Here is an 18832-nt window from a genome sequence, read left to right as displayed (position 1 = left end):
TGGAATAAGAAGAGCTCTTAAAAGGGATGATAATTTCTGCTCTGACTGTTCCTTGCATTGCAGTGGTGCCTTTAGATTTAGTTTTCAGAGAGGGAGTACATGTGCCAAATCCTGTCCAGACTCCAAGCAGCACAGCCCAGGAGGATAATGTATACCTTAGGAAAGAGCAGAAATGTCTGACTGGCTAATAACAATGAAAACAATTTTTCCAGGGACTCTATCTGGAAAATATACAAACAGGAGGAGGAAATGAAAAGGACAAAGCTCCAATGCTTAAAGATGTTTCAAAGGCACAATTTGAGCAGCGAAGGGGAAAACAAAAAAGAGGGAGAGAAAGAGAAAAATAAATCCTTGTCTCACAGGGCTGCTGCTACAGGGTCATTCTTCATTGCTGCTGCTGCTGATTCTGCATTAGAGGTGTAGCTGATTAAAGATTTGGTTTTGGAGAAGGTTAAGGGTGAGGTAATACAATGATATATATTTTTAATGGGCTTGTAAGTTATTAGAAGGTGAAATGAAGGGCTGTTCAACTTCTATGGATGAAAAGTTCCTAGAACCTTGAATGCTACAGACATTTCACTAATTGCCTTTATGTCCTCAGTCTTTAGTCCTGTTATGATTTTCATTTGTACACTGACCAACAGGAGCTGTCCCCTGCTAAGATTTGTGATGAGTGTTTGTTGTTTGTCCCCGGTACAGGCTGCACCACTGCTGATGACATCTATAAAATATTCTCTGGTTGGAGAATTGTTCACATTGATGTGGAGCTGAAGATACATAACCACTCCCCACCACCTCTGGTTTGATGATACAACAAATCCATTTAAGCTTCCAGCACAGGGCCAGGTATGCTGTGGCTGCTCAAGGCAAAGCACTGATTTGGTGGGTGCTTGCTGTGGTAGTTCAGATTTGCTCCAAACCTGCTGATGGGTGATCTGATCAGCTGGCTTTCTGCATCAGCTGGTGCTGCATCTGATCCTGCAGGCATCCTAAAGGCTGGAGAAACTGTACATTTCCCTCTCCAGCTGGTTACAGAGAAATACAGACCTGATTCCAGACCAACCTCAGTCCCTGAGTCTAAACTTAGTCTTAGGACCAAGAGCTTAAAGCATTGGCTCATGAATTATCTGTAGCTGGAGTACATCACACCAGCACGCTCACAGCAATTCAAGCCTGTACAGCTACTTATCCTATTTGTGTCACATATTGTTGCTTGTTAAAGTCATATAGTTCGGGTAAAATACATCCTGTAGCTGCATATTTCTTTTTTCTCCTAAGCAGTAAGATGTTTCTGGCCAGGAGGGCTCATGTGCCAAAAAGCCTTGGCTGTAGGTGTATTTTTTTCCATTAAATACAAGAAAATGAAGGAAAAAAACGATGACACGGGTTTCTTCTTCCCACCTCTCTAGCTCAAGTAGCTTACTGAGATTTAAAATAAACAAAAATTGCTACACAGCCACCTCTTGCCCTCTTCCCTGAGAACCAGCTCTGGAGAAGTGGAGTCTGGATAGAAGAATCATTAGAGTGTGATAAATAAACCTATCATGGGGATAACAGAAGTCATGGGCTACACCTATCAGGTAGATGGAAGGAGAAAGAGGTCACACCAGGGAGGTGAAAGGGCAGTGTAGCGTGCAGGTAGTGTTTAAGAAGGAATTAGTTAAAGAAAACAGAACAAAACAGAAAAAACAAAACAAAACAAAAAAAAAAAAAACCTGAGTGAAAATAATCCCAAGAGGTGGACAACAGGCGAGAGGACAAGAAAAGACATTTATTCGAAGCAAAATTTATGGGGCTAATTACAGTGCGTAGGAGGAATGTAGGAGAAAGAAAAAAAAAAAAGGCAAAAAAACTAAATCACAAAACCAAAACGTTGTTGGTGTTTTCAGGGAGAATCTTACCAGAATGGCTGCATGACATCTGGCCAGTTTTGGTGAAATCCTGCTTTACTCTTCATTTTGTTAATTGAGATTGGGGAGATATTTGACTGTAAACCAAAACTTTTTGGCTATTGTTTTCTTTTTAAATTGAATCTTTTTAATGTTTTAGTGAACAATAGGGACAGGAACACCTTGTTTTCATTATTTTTCCTTTCTTTTAATATTAGTGATGTACAATAAAGAGAAGGGAGATGAGATAGGATTGCTATTCTTAGTGCCTAATGCGGATGCTTTTGAATGCTGGAATAAAGATATGTGGGCTCAGATTGTCTTTCCCTCATTTACACATTTCTCTTGATAGAAATTATAAATTCATCTTTGCCTCTGCCTGGATTCCTCTATCTTTCATTTAATTTTTAACGTGTTGAGGGTTTTTTTGTGTTACTTTGTGTTTCAGACCCAGCATCTCTCTGTTTCTGTTGACTCTGACACTGCCTTCCTTTCGTGGGTCAGGCTCTTCACTGGGGCACTGCTCCATGGCTCTTTCAGGCTGTTCCTCCTGTGGCCACTCCTCTTGCAAACACTGGGTGTGAATTTGTGATGTAGTGAAAATCTGAAGCAATGAGCCTTGTCCAGGGAGGATTTAGCACGTGATGATTTGTAGAGTCTCCGGATGTTCTGCTGGTCCCGTCAAATGGGTCAGCAGCCCCACGAGCTTCTGCTGCAAGTGGTCACATTGCAAGGTCAGGGGATGTGTCATGACAGACTAGGACAAAATCCAAGCAAAAATTGATTAAACTAATGTCTGAGGCACTAAGTGGGCTTTGGATTAGGTCCAGAAGAAGACTGTGATATGGGGGTATTCCTCTGGGGCAAGAAGGGGTGGCTTCCTTCTCCACACTACATCATGCAAATTCATGGTGCATTGTGAATTTACTTTTATTTGCATCTCTTTGGGTAAAGTGGAGAGCTGAGTTTCAGGAAAATGAAAGCTTTGCTAACCACAAGCTTTCAGAGACTATTTTCACAGCATGTCAAAAGGGAGATCAGTTGGTCTTTAGGGCAGGCACATTTGTGAAGGGATATTCAGAGCCATTTCAGAAATTAGTGCCTGCTTGGAGAACTTGTTTTTCAATAGAGTAGAGAGGCATAAGAAATCCCCATGGATTTCTCTTTCCAGGTACCTCTGAAATCCACCACACTTTGAATGAATATCACCATCTAGCACTGATTGCATGTTGCTCCCCCAAGATGTGACCACTACCCTCTATGGTTACAAAGCTATGGGCAAAACACTGACAAAATGTCTTTCAAAGCTTTGTTAATAAGTGGTTTTTCAGATTCACAGTATTTTGCTTTGTGGTTGCTGGGTCTCTGTTCTTAGAGGTTGTCATCGTCTGCCCTAGATAGAACATGATTAATAAAGAACTGTTTTAATGTAATTTTTGCCGCTGACCTTAATTGCACAGGTCAGAAATGAAAGCAGCTCACCATATGCCAGACATTAAGGTCTTGAGCAATTCCCCAGCAAATGTTACACTCCCTGGATTGGATTGGAGCACAGCCAGTCTGCCCTCATTGAAACTTATAAATTGCCTTTATCTTGCTGGCAATGTAAAATTAAATTGGTATAAGGGATATTGCATTGTTGATGAAGATGTACAAGGCAGAGTTAACTCCAATACAGTGAACTTATCACGAGATATGAAAAATATCTTAATTGGCTCAGCACCTTCCTTGCATGGCCTTGAAGAAACCCAGTGTTCCTGAAAACTGCAGTAACATTAAAGAAAATAGTCTTTGTTCATTCTCTTTGTGTGTTTGAATTGTACAGCTTTTCCTATACTGCTCGTGAACAGTGGAGCACAAAACAGGATGTATGGTAGTTTAGATGACGCTGTAGCAAGCTATGGTTGTATTTAAAAAGTGTGATATATTTATGGCCCGCAATCCTCCCCTTGCTACAATTCTTCCCCAGCTCTATTTCTGTCCAGTGTCCATAGAGAACTCGTTTTATCAAGTTTTCTCATCTTGAGCTATAATGGCAATTGCATGATGTAAATATAGGAGCAGCAGGAAATCATTGGCTAGAGATGGAATCTGGTGAGCATTAACCCTTCTGTGCTCCCTTAACATTTAACCTCAAAATTTAGAAGTAAATGACAATGAAAATCCTTCTAGTAATTTTCTCTTTTCATGAACCCAATCAAAGAAATTAAAATCAGCCAAGACCTTTTGGGTCAGTGTGTCCTGCTTCCCTTGAGCCAGAGTCCTTGTGGTCTGTTACTTGTCTTTGAGAGAAGATTGGGAAGTTATTGTATTACTCACTTGTTACAATCCCTCTAGAATTATAACCACATTAATGTAATTGTGCCAAACTGAGGCAGACATTTTCCAGAAAAGGGCAGTGAGCAAGGCAGGGTTTGTACTCTCAGGGGTTTCTATTCCCAAACAGCACAGCTGCATCGACACTGCTGAGCCCCAAAGCAATGGGGCCTGACTGTGCAGCTGGGAGGGACCATGGAGCACACTAGAAAAGCCATTAAAAATCCCAAGGGTCTTTCCCGCTCCTGTGATGGATGTGCATGCGGTCATGGAATTGTGTTACACACAGAGAGCAGACTGCATTGCCAGCAACTCCTTGCATGCCTGATCCCCAAACCTGTGTGTCCTGCTGTGAGCTGTGGGGCTCTGAGCCCTGGGGTCCTGGTGGAAAAGGGCACAGGCTTCTGGCACCTACACCTGCAAAGGGAAAACCAGGTTGGATGTGTGAGTGAGAGACTGGACAGTGAGCTCTGAAACTCCCTCAGTCAGCTCTCCTTGACCCTGGGCAATGTAAGTAAGTAACTGGCCAGACCTTCTGGGTGCTCAGTGGAGAATCATTAAGGGATTTGTGCCCTCAGCTGCCACACTCAGACACTTGCCCACTGTCCTTGACATGAGATCCAGGCTCCCATAAGGTGTAAGGGTGGCTGAATATTTCTCCTGTGACCCTAGAGGTCGTTTCAGCACTTGAAGATTGATGCTGCCTCCAGCACTGAACCTGGAATGAGGTCAGTGCACTTTGCACACTCCTTCACTCACATTTGTATCAGTCAGTATGGGCCATATTCAGTTTTGGAGGGTTCCCACAGGAACCTTTTTGTGAGTTTGGAGCTATCTGAAAATTGGCAGTGCTCAAAGTGCCAACAGCAAGATCTGGTGCAGGGTCGGGGGGAGGAGGGGGTACCCCATGAACCATCCATCTGGACCCAGGAGGAATCAATACCTTGCAGCCCCTAGGTGTTAGGGTGACAAGCTCTAATAAATGCAGCAGATGGGGATCTGGTAGAGAGTCTTTAGTAGGCTGGCTGAGTGCCTGACAAACCACAGGGAGAAAATCACAGTATTAAAAGAAGCCCCATGCAGAAATGCACTGAAACACTGCCAGCAAAACATCCGACCAGCTCGCCAAAGGGCTTCCTGCACAGCACAAGTCAAACTTGCTGCCTCCTGCACCCCTTCCTCCTTTTTTTCCCAGCCCTGATGCCATGAAAGAGCTTTGGTGAGCATCTCACCAAGCATCCATCTCGCACCCTGCCTCTCCTCATGTTCTCCTAGACCCTGAGGGAAGAACAAGCAGCATCCAGGTTGTACACGGGCCATGTCTGGAAGTTTTTTAAAAGATGGAGAGAGAGAGAAATATTTCAGTAGAACATATCTGTTAACTGGCTTCTTCACCTAATTAGCTGTGGAAAAGTCACCAGATGGACACAGATTTTAATGATGGCTTCATTCAGAGTCTTGGAGGAGTGGGCTGGATATAAGAGATAATTATCTTGACTTTTAGATGTAAAAGGATTCTATTTTATTCTGCTTTTTCCCCCTCTAGTTCATTTTTAATGAAAGAGAGGAACAGTGAAATTCAAAACATCAAATAAAAAAAGGAAGGTTGACAATCCATCGTTTAATCTCTGCTTAGTGCCAGCCTGGAGTGACATTTCTAAGGATTGGTTTGATGGGAAGCTTGTTTGTTCATAAATTGCCACAAAATGGCATTCTGAGTTTAGCCAGGGACTTTCCCCTCCCCCTGTGTGCTGAGAGGAAAGTTGAAGCCATATGATTAAATGCTGCAGGGGATGGAAGTATATTTTCATGACACAGAAAGGAATATGGATAGGAAATGTCACTTTCACAACTCTTCTCCTTCCTAGCCCTCATGCCCCTCAGATCCTACACTGTGGACAATGAGAGAAATCAAGAGACCATGAGAGCGTGTCCACTGGTGTGTGGCTGCACCAGAAGGTGATAAAAACCTCAGAGGGGCTACTGGGACTCTCCTTTAGCACAGAGAACAGAGCCTGTGCAGGAGAGCTGCCACTGCTGGTGAGAGGGTGAGGGAGGGTGGAGAAAAACAGAAGAGCTGGAAGAAACTGGCAGGTGACGGAGGACAACTTCTTGTGGTGCAGGGGACAAAAATTCATTTCTGTACCGGCCTCGTCCAGCCTGCTTCCATCTGGATGTGGATAGGAAACAGTCCATGAGCAGCCCAGAGCACTGAGCAGCTGCAGGCATGAGGAGAGAGTTTTCAGGAGTTAGGATGAAAGAAAAGTGAGGTTTACCAAACCAGCAGCATCCCAGTGAGAATGGGCTTTAAATGAATGCTATGCTTAGGTCTGGGGTATGCTCTGAGTAACATCCACAGCGTGCCTTTGATCATATTGATCTGGGTGCAGTTGGAGTCTGACAGCTGGTGGCTGGAAGTGGATTTAGATTCAAATCTTAATAGCAGCATGGACACTTAGACCTGAAAAGGGTCATATACATCTCAGGGACCAGCCTTTTCTGCCCCCTGATCTAATCTTGAGGGGAACCTGTTTGCCAGCAAATGCCTCCCATCTCCATCAGTGCTCCCCAAGCATCTGATAGAAAAGGAAGGACACAAACTACATTCAAAATATAACTAATTGACACATTTCTTTCAAAACTAGTCTGGTGGCTGAGAACTTGCCGTATATAGCTATCAAATTTGGCTGCTGCCATTCAAATTGAGTGCAGTCTCCAGGGACAAGCTTTGCTTTCCTATATCATAGTGAAGGGCCTGATAGTAGAGCACGCTGAGGGAAATGCAGTATATATAAAAGAATAGAGAAACAAAAGACAAAAAAGCCTCCAGTTTCTGAGAGCTTATACAGGCATCTGGATAAGTGGATCCTGTTATCCATGATTGAAATAACTGGGACCTCTGAAGTCCAGAAAATGAGGAAACCACTTGAGAACAACGTTGTTGGAGAGGCTTTAGCATTCACTCTGCCAGGGTAGCCCATGAGACCAGTCTTTCACACAGTACTCCAGCCCCTTCTGTGCAGCTGCTGTGCAGAAGAAAATTTGCAGAAATAGAACTTGATGGGAAAATTCAAAGTAGGTCATTCAGAGCTCTTGCAATGCCTCCTTTTCCAATCACATTTTCAGCAAAGAAGGAAAGGATAAATGAGAAAACATTTATTGTTATTGTTACTATTATTGTTGTTGCCATTATTTTACCATCATTTCCCAAATTGTCATCAGTCTTGTGCAGATTATGGCTCTATGAAATATTCAGGTGTAAAGTGTAAACTCTTTTCCCAAGACTTTGTATTAACTTCAGCTGACAGTCTTCCCAGCCTGAGAAGAAAGGGTTTGGGGCAAAGCCCTGTGTCCATAGGAAAAAGTGGCACAACTCCTCAGCACAACATTGCAAATCACAGGAGGGGTCCTGGACCAGCTGTGGCTGTAACTAGAACTATATTGATAGGTAAATGCAGATATGGGCATATCCATATACATTTGCATATAAAGCTGTTGGATGGGTGCTAGAAGGTATTATTATTGCTTTAGAGTGTACAAGAAAAGTGGGCTAAGAATAAAAGACTACCCCATAACCAAAATTATGTCAAGGTGTAATTAGGGATAGGAGTAGAATCAGCAAGTCTGGAGCTAAGCAAGGAGCCTTGGGCTTGTAGAGTTTGTCCAGTAAGAATTGCCATGTTGAGGATCTGGCAGCCCAGGATCTGGCAGCCTTGGTGTGCCTTCCACAGAACCCCTGGCCCTTTCACCAGAAGACTCTCTCCTGCTGATTTACTGAGGACCTTGTTTAACATGAAATCAGACATCATTTCCAAACCCCTTAAATTGTTTTTGGCTTAGCAATGTGGCTAGATTTTTCATTCTAGTTTTCCTAGGGGCTATATTAAAGTGTGAAGCTGCTTTCTGTGTTTCAAATAGAAGTAAGTGTGGTATTCATCATTTTGAGCTGCTGGTATTGAACAGCTGCCTTTGCCTTTTGGTGCACCCTGGAATTTCAGCTTGTTTCTGTATTTAATTAACTGATTAAAAATAGGTAGAAAAGTCTCTGTTTTGAAAAGTCATTCAATATTTGGAGAGAATCTTTAAGAGAAAAAAAAAGTCCACTACAGAATATATATGACTTCAAGGTTCAGAAAAGGGAAATGCTGCAAGATTAGTGTGGGGTCTCTTCTGTTAAGCACTGGGGATTGTCTGGATGAATTGCTTGAACTATCAATACAGCCAGAGGAACTGGATGTGCTGAGACCTTCCCCAGCAGTGCCCAGGCTCTCACAGGATCTGATCACCCATCAGAAATGCCATGGTCAGGCCAGGGTGACCAAACCATCATGAGGTTAAAGCTGTATCATTACTGATGTCACTTAGAGTGGGTGATGACCTGAATACTTTCTTGTTTTAGCTGTGCTGTAATAATGCTCTTTTCTTTCTCCCATTCCCTATTTATTTACATGGAGTAAGGCCATCAGAGTGACAAGTTAAATTAATGAGGTGGTTCATCATTTCCTCTTTTTGTAATTTTAATTCAGCAGATTGTTGCCTTGCATCTGGATGTGTGTTGGTGTGTCTCATAGTCCCCTGACACATCACCTTTCCAGGGCTATAATTTTTCATCTAAGATTATGGACAGGCATTTGGAAAGTGGCCTCAACCAGCGAGGCGAGGCAAATTTGGATCATTTTTATGAACCAAGGGGTAGAGTGATGCATAAAATATATGTCAAATTAGAACCAGTGTTTCACTGTAAGAAAGACACCAATTAGTGGGTTCTGTGGGTTTGTTTAACAGAGCAGAAGATTTACCAGCCTTTAAAAGATTAATACCAACACTATTTTTTGGGTGAAATCATTTGTCAATGGCTTGGCCCTTCCTGACTTCCCTGATCCTTTGCAAACAGCACAGAGACTGACAGGGCTATGGTGCTCCTTGCTAAAACTGTTTCTCAGTCTTTTTCATGGATGGAGCTTGAGTGAACCACAGGATACATGTTATATAGGGAATATGAAGAAATAAAATCAACACAGATAAGAATCCCTCTGTGCAGCTGTGACTGGCTCTTGTCAGCATCAGTGGTGTGATCAATGCCAGGTAATTTGTCTGGCTTTGTCAAGTGCCTCCTCCTCTTCCTTTATTCAGAAATCTTTTCTTCCAGGTTACCTGCCCTTGGTCTTCATAGTTTAGGAAGAGACACAGCCATCAATCTTAGTGCAGAGCTACCACAGGTTCACAGAATGGTTTGGGTGGGAAGGGACCTTAAAGACCATCGAATCCCTTCCCCCTGCCATGGGCAGGGACACCTTCCACTGGACCAGTTTGCTCAAAGCCCCCTCCAACCTGGCCTGGAACAATTTCATCTCATATGATATAGGGAAACTGAACTGATTGTCCAGAACTACTGGGTTTTCTTGTCAGAACCCTAGAAAATCTGAGAGGATTTGTGTTATAAACTATCATATCTACAGGTAGTTTCTTCAACTTGCCATGACTTTTACTTGTCAATAGGGAGAGAGGTTATGCCCAGGTGGTGCAGGATTTATTCAAATTTGTACAAATAATCTTTTTTCCTTGGGTGTATTCAGTGCTGAGAATGACTTACAGTGAGTCCATGAATACGTCTTTAAAATCACCAAGACAATGAGCTTAAAAAATTATCATGTATTCTTTAATTCTCATAAACAAAGGCATTTGCCATGCAAGATTATTTTAAGAGCATTCTTAAATTACTCCATATTCCTTAACCACATTGTGTTTGTGAAAAGGCATGACTATGTGGTTTTTCAGATAATATTATTCCAATATAAGTATGCAAAGAATTTTTTTTTGAAAAGCAAACAAGCAAATGGAATGTAAATAATGGAGAAATGCAAAATATTTGGACTTCTGAAGTTCCTCCAGGGTTGTTTTATGTGTTTTAGAATGGTTTGCATTTCTCTTGCAAAATTTCCCTTGCATACAAAGAAGAGAAAATTTTCAAGGATCTGAGGCTACATAAGAGCTTGAGCAAAGAAAATCATTGTCATGAAAACACTGTGTTTTGCTGTGCCATACAACTTGAGAAGAGCCTTTCTCGGATCTTTCCTTCAAGTGAGAGCTCTTGTACCATATCACTTCCACACCAGCTGTCATAGAAAAGATCAAATGCTAATTTAGACCACAGCAAAAGGTTATTCAAGTAAATTTCTGGCGTCACTAAAAGTACAAATTTACAACACTTGATCAAGAGATAATGCAGGATGTTTGCTTAGCCAATGAACTTTGTTTACAGCAGATTCTAAAAAACTTGCCCAGGAGGTCTTCACTAGCAAGATGTTTAGGTGCAAGGAGAGAAGATCTTAAGGTGTCTCTGAATCTGCTTTTTTACCCAGGAGAGGCCATTGGGGAAGATGAATCATATTGAATTTCATAACCATATTTGTGTAGCCCCACTGATGGACATGAGAATGATGTCTTCTCTCAAGAGGACTTGAGAGCTGTATATGATGTTCAACATTGTGTTCCTCAAAGAACTGCAGAAAATCAGAGTTATAATCTAATGAATTTGAGAAGATGTCTCCTGAAGGGGTAAATTACCATGCAGAATGTGTTCTTTTATTGTAAAGCTGTAATCTTATTTTACTGTTCTAGTAAAGATGTACAGTGAGCAGTGACTAGAGGAGCCCTAAGAAACATAATGACTGTTGTTTGTTATAGCAATATTTAATATATTTCATTAATACAGAGATGTTTTCACTGAGGACAGTGGAAGTTCTGTTTTAGGGCAGGATAAGATATCTATGCTATGATAAAATATACACCAATTATGTCTTTTTACTTTTTCAAAATCAGCCTTGATCCCAACAGTTGGCTGATCTCAGTAATCAAAGAGACTCTGAAATGTTCTCTCAAAGGTTTGCTCTTGAGTGGACAAAAATATAGCTTACTAAAGCAGAAAAGGAAGTTTGACTTTTTGAGGAGTTGGTGGCACAAACCTTTCAGTGAGGCTAATGGGGCAGTGGGCAGGGTTTGATGCTGAAAGGTAAGGATAAGGATAGAGATAAGGATGCCTTTGAGAGCTGTGGGGTGGCAGGGTACAACCCTGTGCTCCTTCCATTTGACTTCATCTCCTGATGAGTGGAGTGCTCTCAGGGAAGAGCCCCAAAATCACTCTGTGCCACACTGCAGGAATGAGGATGCTCGTGCATGGTTGCTGCTCTGTTCTTTGTGCTTTTTCCTAAAGCCCTGCTCTAACTGAAACTCCCAAGACCAATCGTATTTGCTGGTCACTCAAGGAGAAAAGTGAAATAGAGAATGGAAAAGCAGCAAGGGATGGGGTCAGCTTGGCCAGGCCATCAACCACACAGGTCAGCTCTTTCTTCCAGCATTTCCAGCTCTGATCCAGCAGTTCTGCCATAGAGAAGGTCTTGCTGTGACAGATCTCCTGTGGCTGTGGCACTGTCACTATCCAGACTTCCCAGCCCTCTCCATCTGCCCACCTGTTCTTCCCCTTCCCCATGGACAACAGAGTTTGTATTAAGAATTGCCCGGCTGGGAGGGTATTCTGCTTGTGGGAAGAGGATTCTGGAAGGGTTGGGTGCAGCCTATTCATTCCCTTTGAAGGAATGGCAGGACTGTTGGAAAAGTGGTGGCATTGGCAGTTGTGCCCACAACCATACAGTGGAAGGAAGAAATAGCACTGGCACCTTGCAAGAAGTGGTGATGCTGGAGTGGAGTGAACAGCAAGTGGTCTTAATAATGACAGCCACCTGTTTCATTAGCCATTGCTTCAAACAGAAAGGATGTGGGCTGCAAATCACCATGCAAAGCAGGCTGGCAAGGACCAGAGAGGGGCAGCGAGTTGCCAAAGGCTCTGATAGCAGCTGAAGCAACAGATGTGATGCACCAAAGAGTGCCAGGAAGGGAACGAATGGCCATGGCTGCACTTTCCCTTGAGCAAAGCAGAGCAGTGATGCTGCCATTTGACAATATTTCAGCCAGGTCTTTACATGGGAAGTTGACCTTGGTTTGCAAGGCTGTTACTTTTAGTGTTCTCCAGTTGGCACTTGCTGTATTGGCCACCTAAAGACATGTCAGCAGGAAACCCAGACATAAAAAATTATCCCAGCCTAATTCATGGAAGGGACAGGAACTTATGGTGCACTAGCATGCTACTTGCATAAATTGCATCTCATTGCTTTTTATAGCTTACATATACACCATGAATTTTGTAAGAAGAGAGAGAAAGGGACCTAAATAAGATTGAATACATGCAGAAAGAGAAGTTCCTTTTCCTTCTAGTTTCCAGAAAAGCAGTTTCTTCCCTTTGTCTGGAGGTGTGAGCTGTAAGGATGAGCAGTGGATGAATTTCAAAAAATTCAAAGCCTTGGCTTGACTCAGATATGGCACCCTCAGCTGCATTGGCCAAGAACACAGGCAGAAACCAGGCTGGCTCAATATTGAACAACCCTGGAGCTCAGCTCTCAGTGAATGTGAACTGAGTGTTGAAGGAATGTAGGATGAGACTTGACTGAACCTCTGCCAAAATCCATCAAAGGCAGAGATTTGAAGAAGGATAGCCCTTTGAGATTAAGAAGAGCTAGGCTGTGTTTCTGGCTCTGTCTCATACTTCTGGGGTGACCCTGGGCAAGGCGTTTAATCACGCAAAAAGGAATACCAGCTGTATCCTCACTTTACAGGGCTGCAGGGGTGTTGAAAGGACAGATTAATTAAAGTTTAGGAGAGACTCAAACAGAACAATGACAAGTCCTACATAAATAGCTTGTTGCTAGAGCTAATGGGAAATGCAAGCTGCAACCCCATGTGAATTTCTGACATTGCAACATTTGTTTAGGAGCAGGTTGATGTGAAATAGACAACTTAGACAAAATAATAAGGTCACTAATTTCTATTAGGAAGCACCATCATGTCTCATTTTGGCTTATTTCAGGTACTTTCTGGCTTTTGAACTCCTTTTCCCAGCACAATCTATCATCCCAGGGCTCTCAGGATGCCTTGTGGCAGTGTAGTCAGATGAGAGATTCTGTCTCATCCTGACAGAGGTAATTTGGCTCCATATCTCTGTAATGATATGCAAATCTCCCTGACACCATCTTTTTCAAATCACTACAGAAGTTCAGGCTGCTTGTGAGATCAATCTAAAATTCAGATTTGATTCAGCAGATCATAATATTTCAGTTGATGTCCACCACCCTATCTCCTACAGGTTTTTCACTCTGTTTCCCATCTCAGAAAAATCAATGTATATTTAAGGATGGATTTTTTTGGGAAACCATATGTTGCTGATACAAGAACACATTGATATCCTTTTGCTTGTTGGCTATATGTGGTATATAATGACTACTCCCATTTTCCAGTTCAGGCTAAAGCCCTTTGTGCTGCTCTATGAGTATATTAGAGCAGAAAATCATAGAATTCCTTATGAACTTAAGCTGATTTATAATACACATAAAAGGTGAAATAGGAGGGGGTTTCTGCTTTTCACCATAAAGCAGGCAAAAACTGTTAATTCAGCCAAATATTCCACTGTCTCTGTAAATAAATCCAAATCCCTCAATATAAAATGAAATGGATAGGTTGTTAATCCATTAGAAATACAATAATTGTTTTTCTTTTTTTTTTTCTTTTTTTTTCTTTTTTTTTTTTTTCTTTGCATCCCTGACAGAAGTCTGAGGTTAGATAGATGCATGTGAATAGTATTGTAGGAACTATTTTGCTCATCTGTATGCAAATAGGTTGGGTAAAGTGTGGTTAAAAAAATGTGCAAAGAAAAATAAAAGAGATTTGTAGGAAGATCAGGAAAGCAATGTTTCACATGGGAAAAAGAAGGGTTTTGTTCTACCTTTGACAGTGACTTACAAATTACTCTTTACTTTGCCATGATAAAATTACTCCATTTCTTTCCCCCCCACCCCCAAAAAAAATCAAGTCATTTTTTTGAAGGTAATTTACTATCCCTTAAAATAAACCAAAACCAACCCCTAATAAAATCACATTGCTAGAACTTTCTTGGGAAAAAAATAATTTTTGTTTGGACTGTCATCAAAATGCATAATTTCAGGGAAAATGTAACATGAGAAATCAAAGAACTGGAAGTTTTGACTAAAAGGAACTTTATGAAATTTTTCATGCGGTGTCACTGAGTCCCTGTGAGCTGCCCTATTTTTTCCTCATCTGAGGAACTCAGATGAATTTTCTGTAACACAGAGCAGGTTTTGGATCTGCTGTGTTTATTAAGTTAATCTCTGCTGCATATTGTGGCAGAAAAGGTGTTCTTTGTGGGAGAAGTGTGCTAAATTTTGTATGTGCTATCTCCATCAGCCTTCAGAAGGGTTGGGCAGAGCTGGTAAAATTCCCAGAGCAAAAGCAAAATCTGTTTTTAAGATATTTCATGATGTTTAATCTTGCCCACATAGGGATCAGTACCTGCATGTGTATTAAAGGCAGGTTCTCAAGGATCCTCTTTCCCTTGCCTCCTCTCCAGGAGCCACCAGGAGCACACCAGGCATGTGAAGGAATATTTCAGTGCTCCTGTGTTTTTGGGAAAGGATTTCCTGTGTGGCTGCTGGGGACAGGAGCACAGAACCACACCCAGCTGATCCCTGCCAGACATGCTCTCACTTCAGTGAGGCTTTTAGACCAAAAGGGAGAAACAAGCATCTTTTTGCTGGAGGTGATGGTGGAATTTTCACCCTGCAAAAGTTTTAGGGATTACAGTCTCTTTTCCTGCATGTATCATTTTTTTCCCCACTAAAACTCTTAAGCCAGATTTCTCCTGTGAGGTCACTGGCTCCTGCATTAGACTCCTTCTGAATCATAATCTCCAAATCCTATTCTGGCTCCAGACAGCATCTCATTTTTTGGCTGCGGACTGGGGGAAGCCTCCTTCTCCCCATATGCAGGGACACAGGGATCCTTTCATGGTTAATGCTAAACTGCTCTCCTCCCAAGGCAAAACACAGCAGCATTATTTACAGGCTCCAAGAGTTAAGGTGAGTCCATAGAAATCACAGTGGATTTTTGTTTTCTGAACCAAAAAAGCCAGAACCTGCCAGACCCTGCCAACAAACTCCCACTGTGGTAGGGATAATATTTGGTGGCCTCTCACTCCCACCTTCATCTGCACATATGGCAATCCTGCTGCAAAGGCACAGCACCTTCCACCAGCCTGGAAGGCAGAAGTGAGGAGAGAGCCTGTCCTTCCTCTGTGCCTGTGCAAGGAGTGATTTTGGTGCTGCTGCTGATTTTCATATCTGTGCCTCCACAGCTGATGCTCGACTCCTCCACTTCCTTTCCCAGCTTCCCCCCTTCCCAGCTCAAACTCATCAGGAGAGGGTAGGGAAGGTGCTTGAAAATTCTCTTTGAAATCTTGCCTGTGAGGCATGGATTTATCAAAGCAAAGAAGTTGTGTGTGTGAGCACCTGCCCTGCCATCACATCAAAGGGAAGAACAAGAAGGAGTTTCAAAGGGGTGCCCTTGCTCCCCCTTCCCCATTTCTAGGCACACACATGTGCACACACAGGCACACACGTATTTCCCTGCCTTCAGAAACCATGGAGCTTCTGCTGGAGCTGCTCCTTAAACTCAGTGCTGGTGGGGAGATTCACAATCCCTCGCCACAGACACAGCATTCAGGGATTAACCAGCTAAAGCACTGCATCCACTCCTGCCCTCAGCCCACAGACAGATGCAGCTGAACCAGTGGCTCAGAAATGGCTCCTTAAAAGGTCAGGATTACCCACAAAAGCACATCAGCTCCTTTGCCAAAAGACAAGAGGGTTTTGTCTTTAGTACAGGTGACAGCTGATAAAACAGCCTTTCCCATGAGTTCAATAAAAGCGACTGGCTCAGAGCCCCTCTCAACATCTTTATCCTGGCTGTCAGTTACCAGGCCTCCTGATACCAATAAGACACAAGCCAGGACAAAGATTGCCCTGTTTTCTGAGGGGTGAAGTGGTGGCATATGCAGTGAAGTGACTTGAAGCCACAGTAGTGGAGCAAACACACGGCAGAGTGAGGAGCAGAGCTCCAGCCTGAGTTTCAGACTCAGAGAGACAGAGGTGTCTGCCCTAATTTATGGGCTCCAAGTCTCTCCATAGTTGGGATGAGGTGAACTCTGGGCTCAGTTTCTCTACAGGGTGATTTGGTCCTGTTGTTTCATGGATGATGACTGGTGTTTCTGCAGATGTGTAGACAGAGCAAGGATGAAAAGCAGCAGCCAGCATGGCTAGAGCTGTCACTGCCAGCAAACAGTGGCCAGGACCTTCTTTGGCTTTGTGCTGTGGCCTCTTGCTGCTGCTTGCTCTGTTCTATGATCTTTCCAAAGTTTTACACTTGGCTCATTAACTGGACATGGTAAAATGGGTCTGGAACTGGTTTAATGTAGAAAATAATGTAGAAAATAATGTTGTGTGTCAATCTGCACACAGAGATCAGGATGAGAGTCTGGGGAAGCAATTTCATAGCAATGAGCAGGTTTTCTTGAGGATGCAATGGTTTCATTCTCTCCAGAGTTCATCATTGCATTTTATTCAGTTTCCATCTTGCCCATTATCTTGAAAAAAACCCCATGTATATCTGTGAATGCCCCTCTTCTCCTCAACCCTTATTTCTCTTCCCAGGAATGGTCATCATCCCTTGAACTTCAAGCACTTCTCAGACCTCAGTTTCCTAACTAAGATTATTTATTGATAACCTCTTTCTCTTTTTTTTCTTTTTTTCCCTTTTGGCTCCATAGCTCATCAATTAACTGGAGAGGGTATTGATCAGTAATTGTGTCAGGTTTCCCAAAGGTTTCTGGGAAATGCAGCTGCTGCTTCAGATGATTGCATATGCTCTGTCTTTGATTCACAGAGCACAGCCAGGGAGTATTCTCACTCAATGTGACTTAAACGAGCAATGAGCTCACAATTTACCCTTAGGATGGTATTATTTGCAGCTCTTGCTAGATGGGCATTTGACATTAAAAAGAAAACAGAAGAAGCCAGAACCTAACAATTAATTCCCACTGAGTTGAATGGAAACTTTAAATTGGGGGTCTATGGCAGCCTGACCTATGTTAACTTCCAGCACTAAGCTACCTGGCTGGAAGGGGTTTTGTGGCTGGCAAACTAAACTTATAGTAGCAACATGATTTGTACCACAGTCCAATTTTACCCTTCTCCTTCTAAAGGATCAGTAAATTAAGTTGATGTTGGTGGCACTCTGTGCTGTAAAACTGCTGCTGTAATCCCTACTGGGTCTCCCACTGCTAGCACAGATCCTAAATTTGGAAATTATTTGCTTAAAGAGATCAGCTATTGATTAATAAGGGATTTTTTTCTGAGACCTCATCTGCTTCTCTACATGAGGGATAATTCTGCCCTGGCAAGCCTGTAATTCCCAGCCCTGGGATTGTGTAGGCATTTTCAGTGCGTCCATGTGCAGGTGCTCAGCTCTTTTCCATGCCAAAGCCCTATTGATTTCAGTTGAGGGGAAAACAACATGACATTGCCTTTGATTCTGGGACAATTCATGTGGCCTTACAGACCACAGTGTGCCTCTGGCCTCAAAGCTCAGTATCCCTCTCACTGGCAAATGTCAGAGGGTGTTCAAAAGCAGTTAAAGATGGGGGGGGTAGCAAACTGACCGGTCCACAAAGAGCCTGGGAAAGAGCTGCTTTATATCTGAGTATGGCAGGTTTTTCAGCAGTGGCTCCTTTGCACTGTGTGCTGATCTGTTGCTCACTGCTGTGTCAAGGGGTCCAGCCAGGTGCTGTGCTGAGCCCCTCAGCAGTGCTCCAGGGAGGGCCGGGCCCCCAGACCACCACAGGAGGTCTGGGACATTACAGAGTCATGATGGCTCACTGATAAAATAATCCCTTCCTCCAGACAGTCTCTAGTTCCTGCTGTCTCTGGCTAGAAAGTGGCATGATGTTGCAGAAGAGGGCTGAGGAGAAGAGGCAATTTTTTGAGTGCCAGTATTTTGGCAGGTAGAAGAGGAATTGCTCTGTGTGTTCCTATGCAGCCTTCTTTCTGCCAGTAGGAAAGCTTTTGGAAATGTCTCCTCACTCATGTTCCTCACTAAACATCCCCTGCATATCCCCAAAACTGACAACAAATTAGTGTGAGGGAATGCATTCCTACTGAGAGGATGTGACTTTGTCACATAGTCCTGTGTCTAAGACCAAGCTTCTTGTCTTCAAGAAGCCACTCAGCAAGAGGGATTATTCAAGCAACTCAGTCTTGGGTCTTGAGCACCTGACATAAAACTTCAGGGAGCATCTGATTGAAATAAGCTGTTGACAACCCCTTGTGAGATGCTGCCACCCTGTAGGTAAGAAAGAGGAAAGCCAAAGGACTTCAGGATGGGCTGGAGGGTTTTGAGGGTCTCAACTACACTGAAAGGAGAGACTGATATTTTGCTCATGCTATCCCAAACGAGCTCTCCATTCACCTGTGTTTCTGGTATTGCCTCCTAGGGCTGTTCAATGGAAAGTGAATCATTTCCTGGGTCCAGGCCTGTTTTCATACTTCAGTGGAAGTGATAAAAAGCTTGTCAGAAAAAGCTTGTTTTCACAACACCCCCTGCCAGTGCATGTCCAGCCCATGCAAACACACACAAACACAAAGGCTTTCTCATTGTTTCCAGCTTTGTAC

This window comes from Onychostruthus taczanowskii, unplaced genomic scaffold (assembly GCF_017590055.1).
Source record: "Onychostruthus taczanowskii isolate IOZ18803 unplaced genomic scaffold, ASM1759005v1 scaffold9, whole genome shotgun sequence".
Classification (NCBI taxonomy): Eukaryota; Metazoa; Chordata; class Aves; order Passeriformes; family Passeridae; genus Onychostruthus; species Onychostruthus taczanowskii.
Note: the sequence above shows the minus strand (reverse complement) of the source record.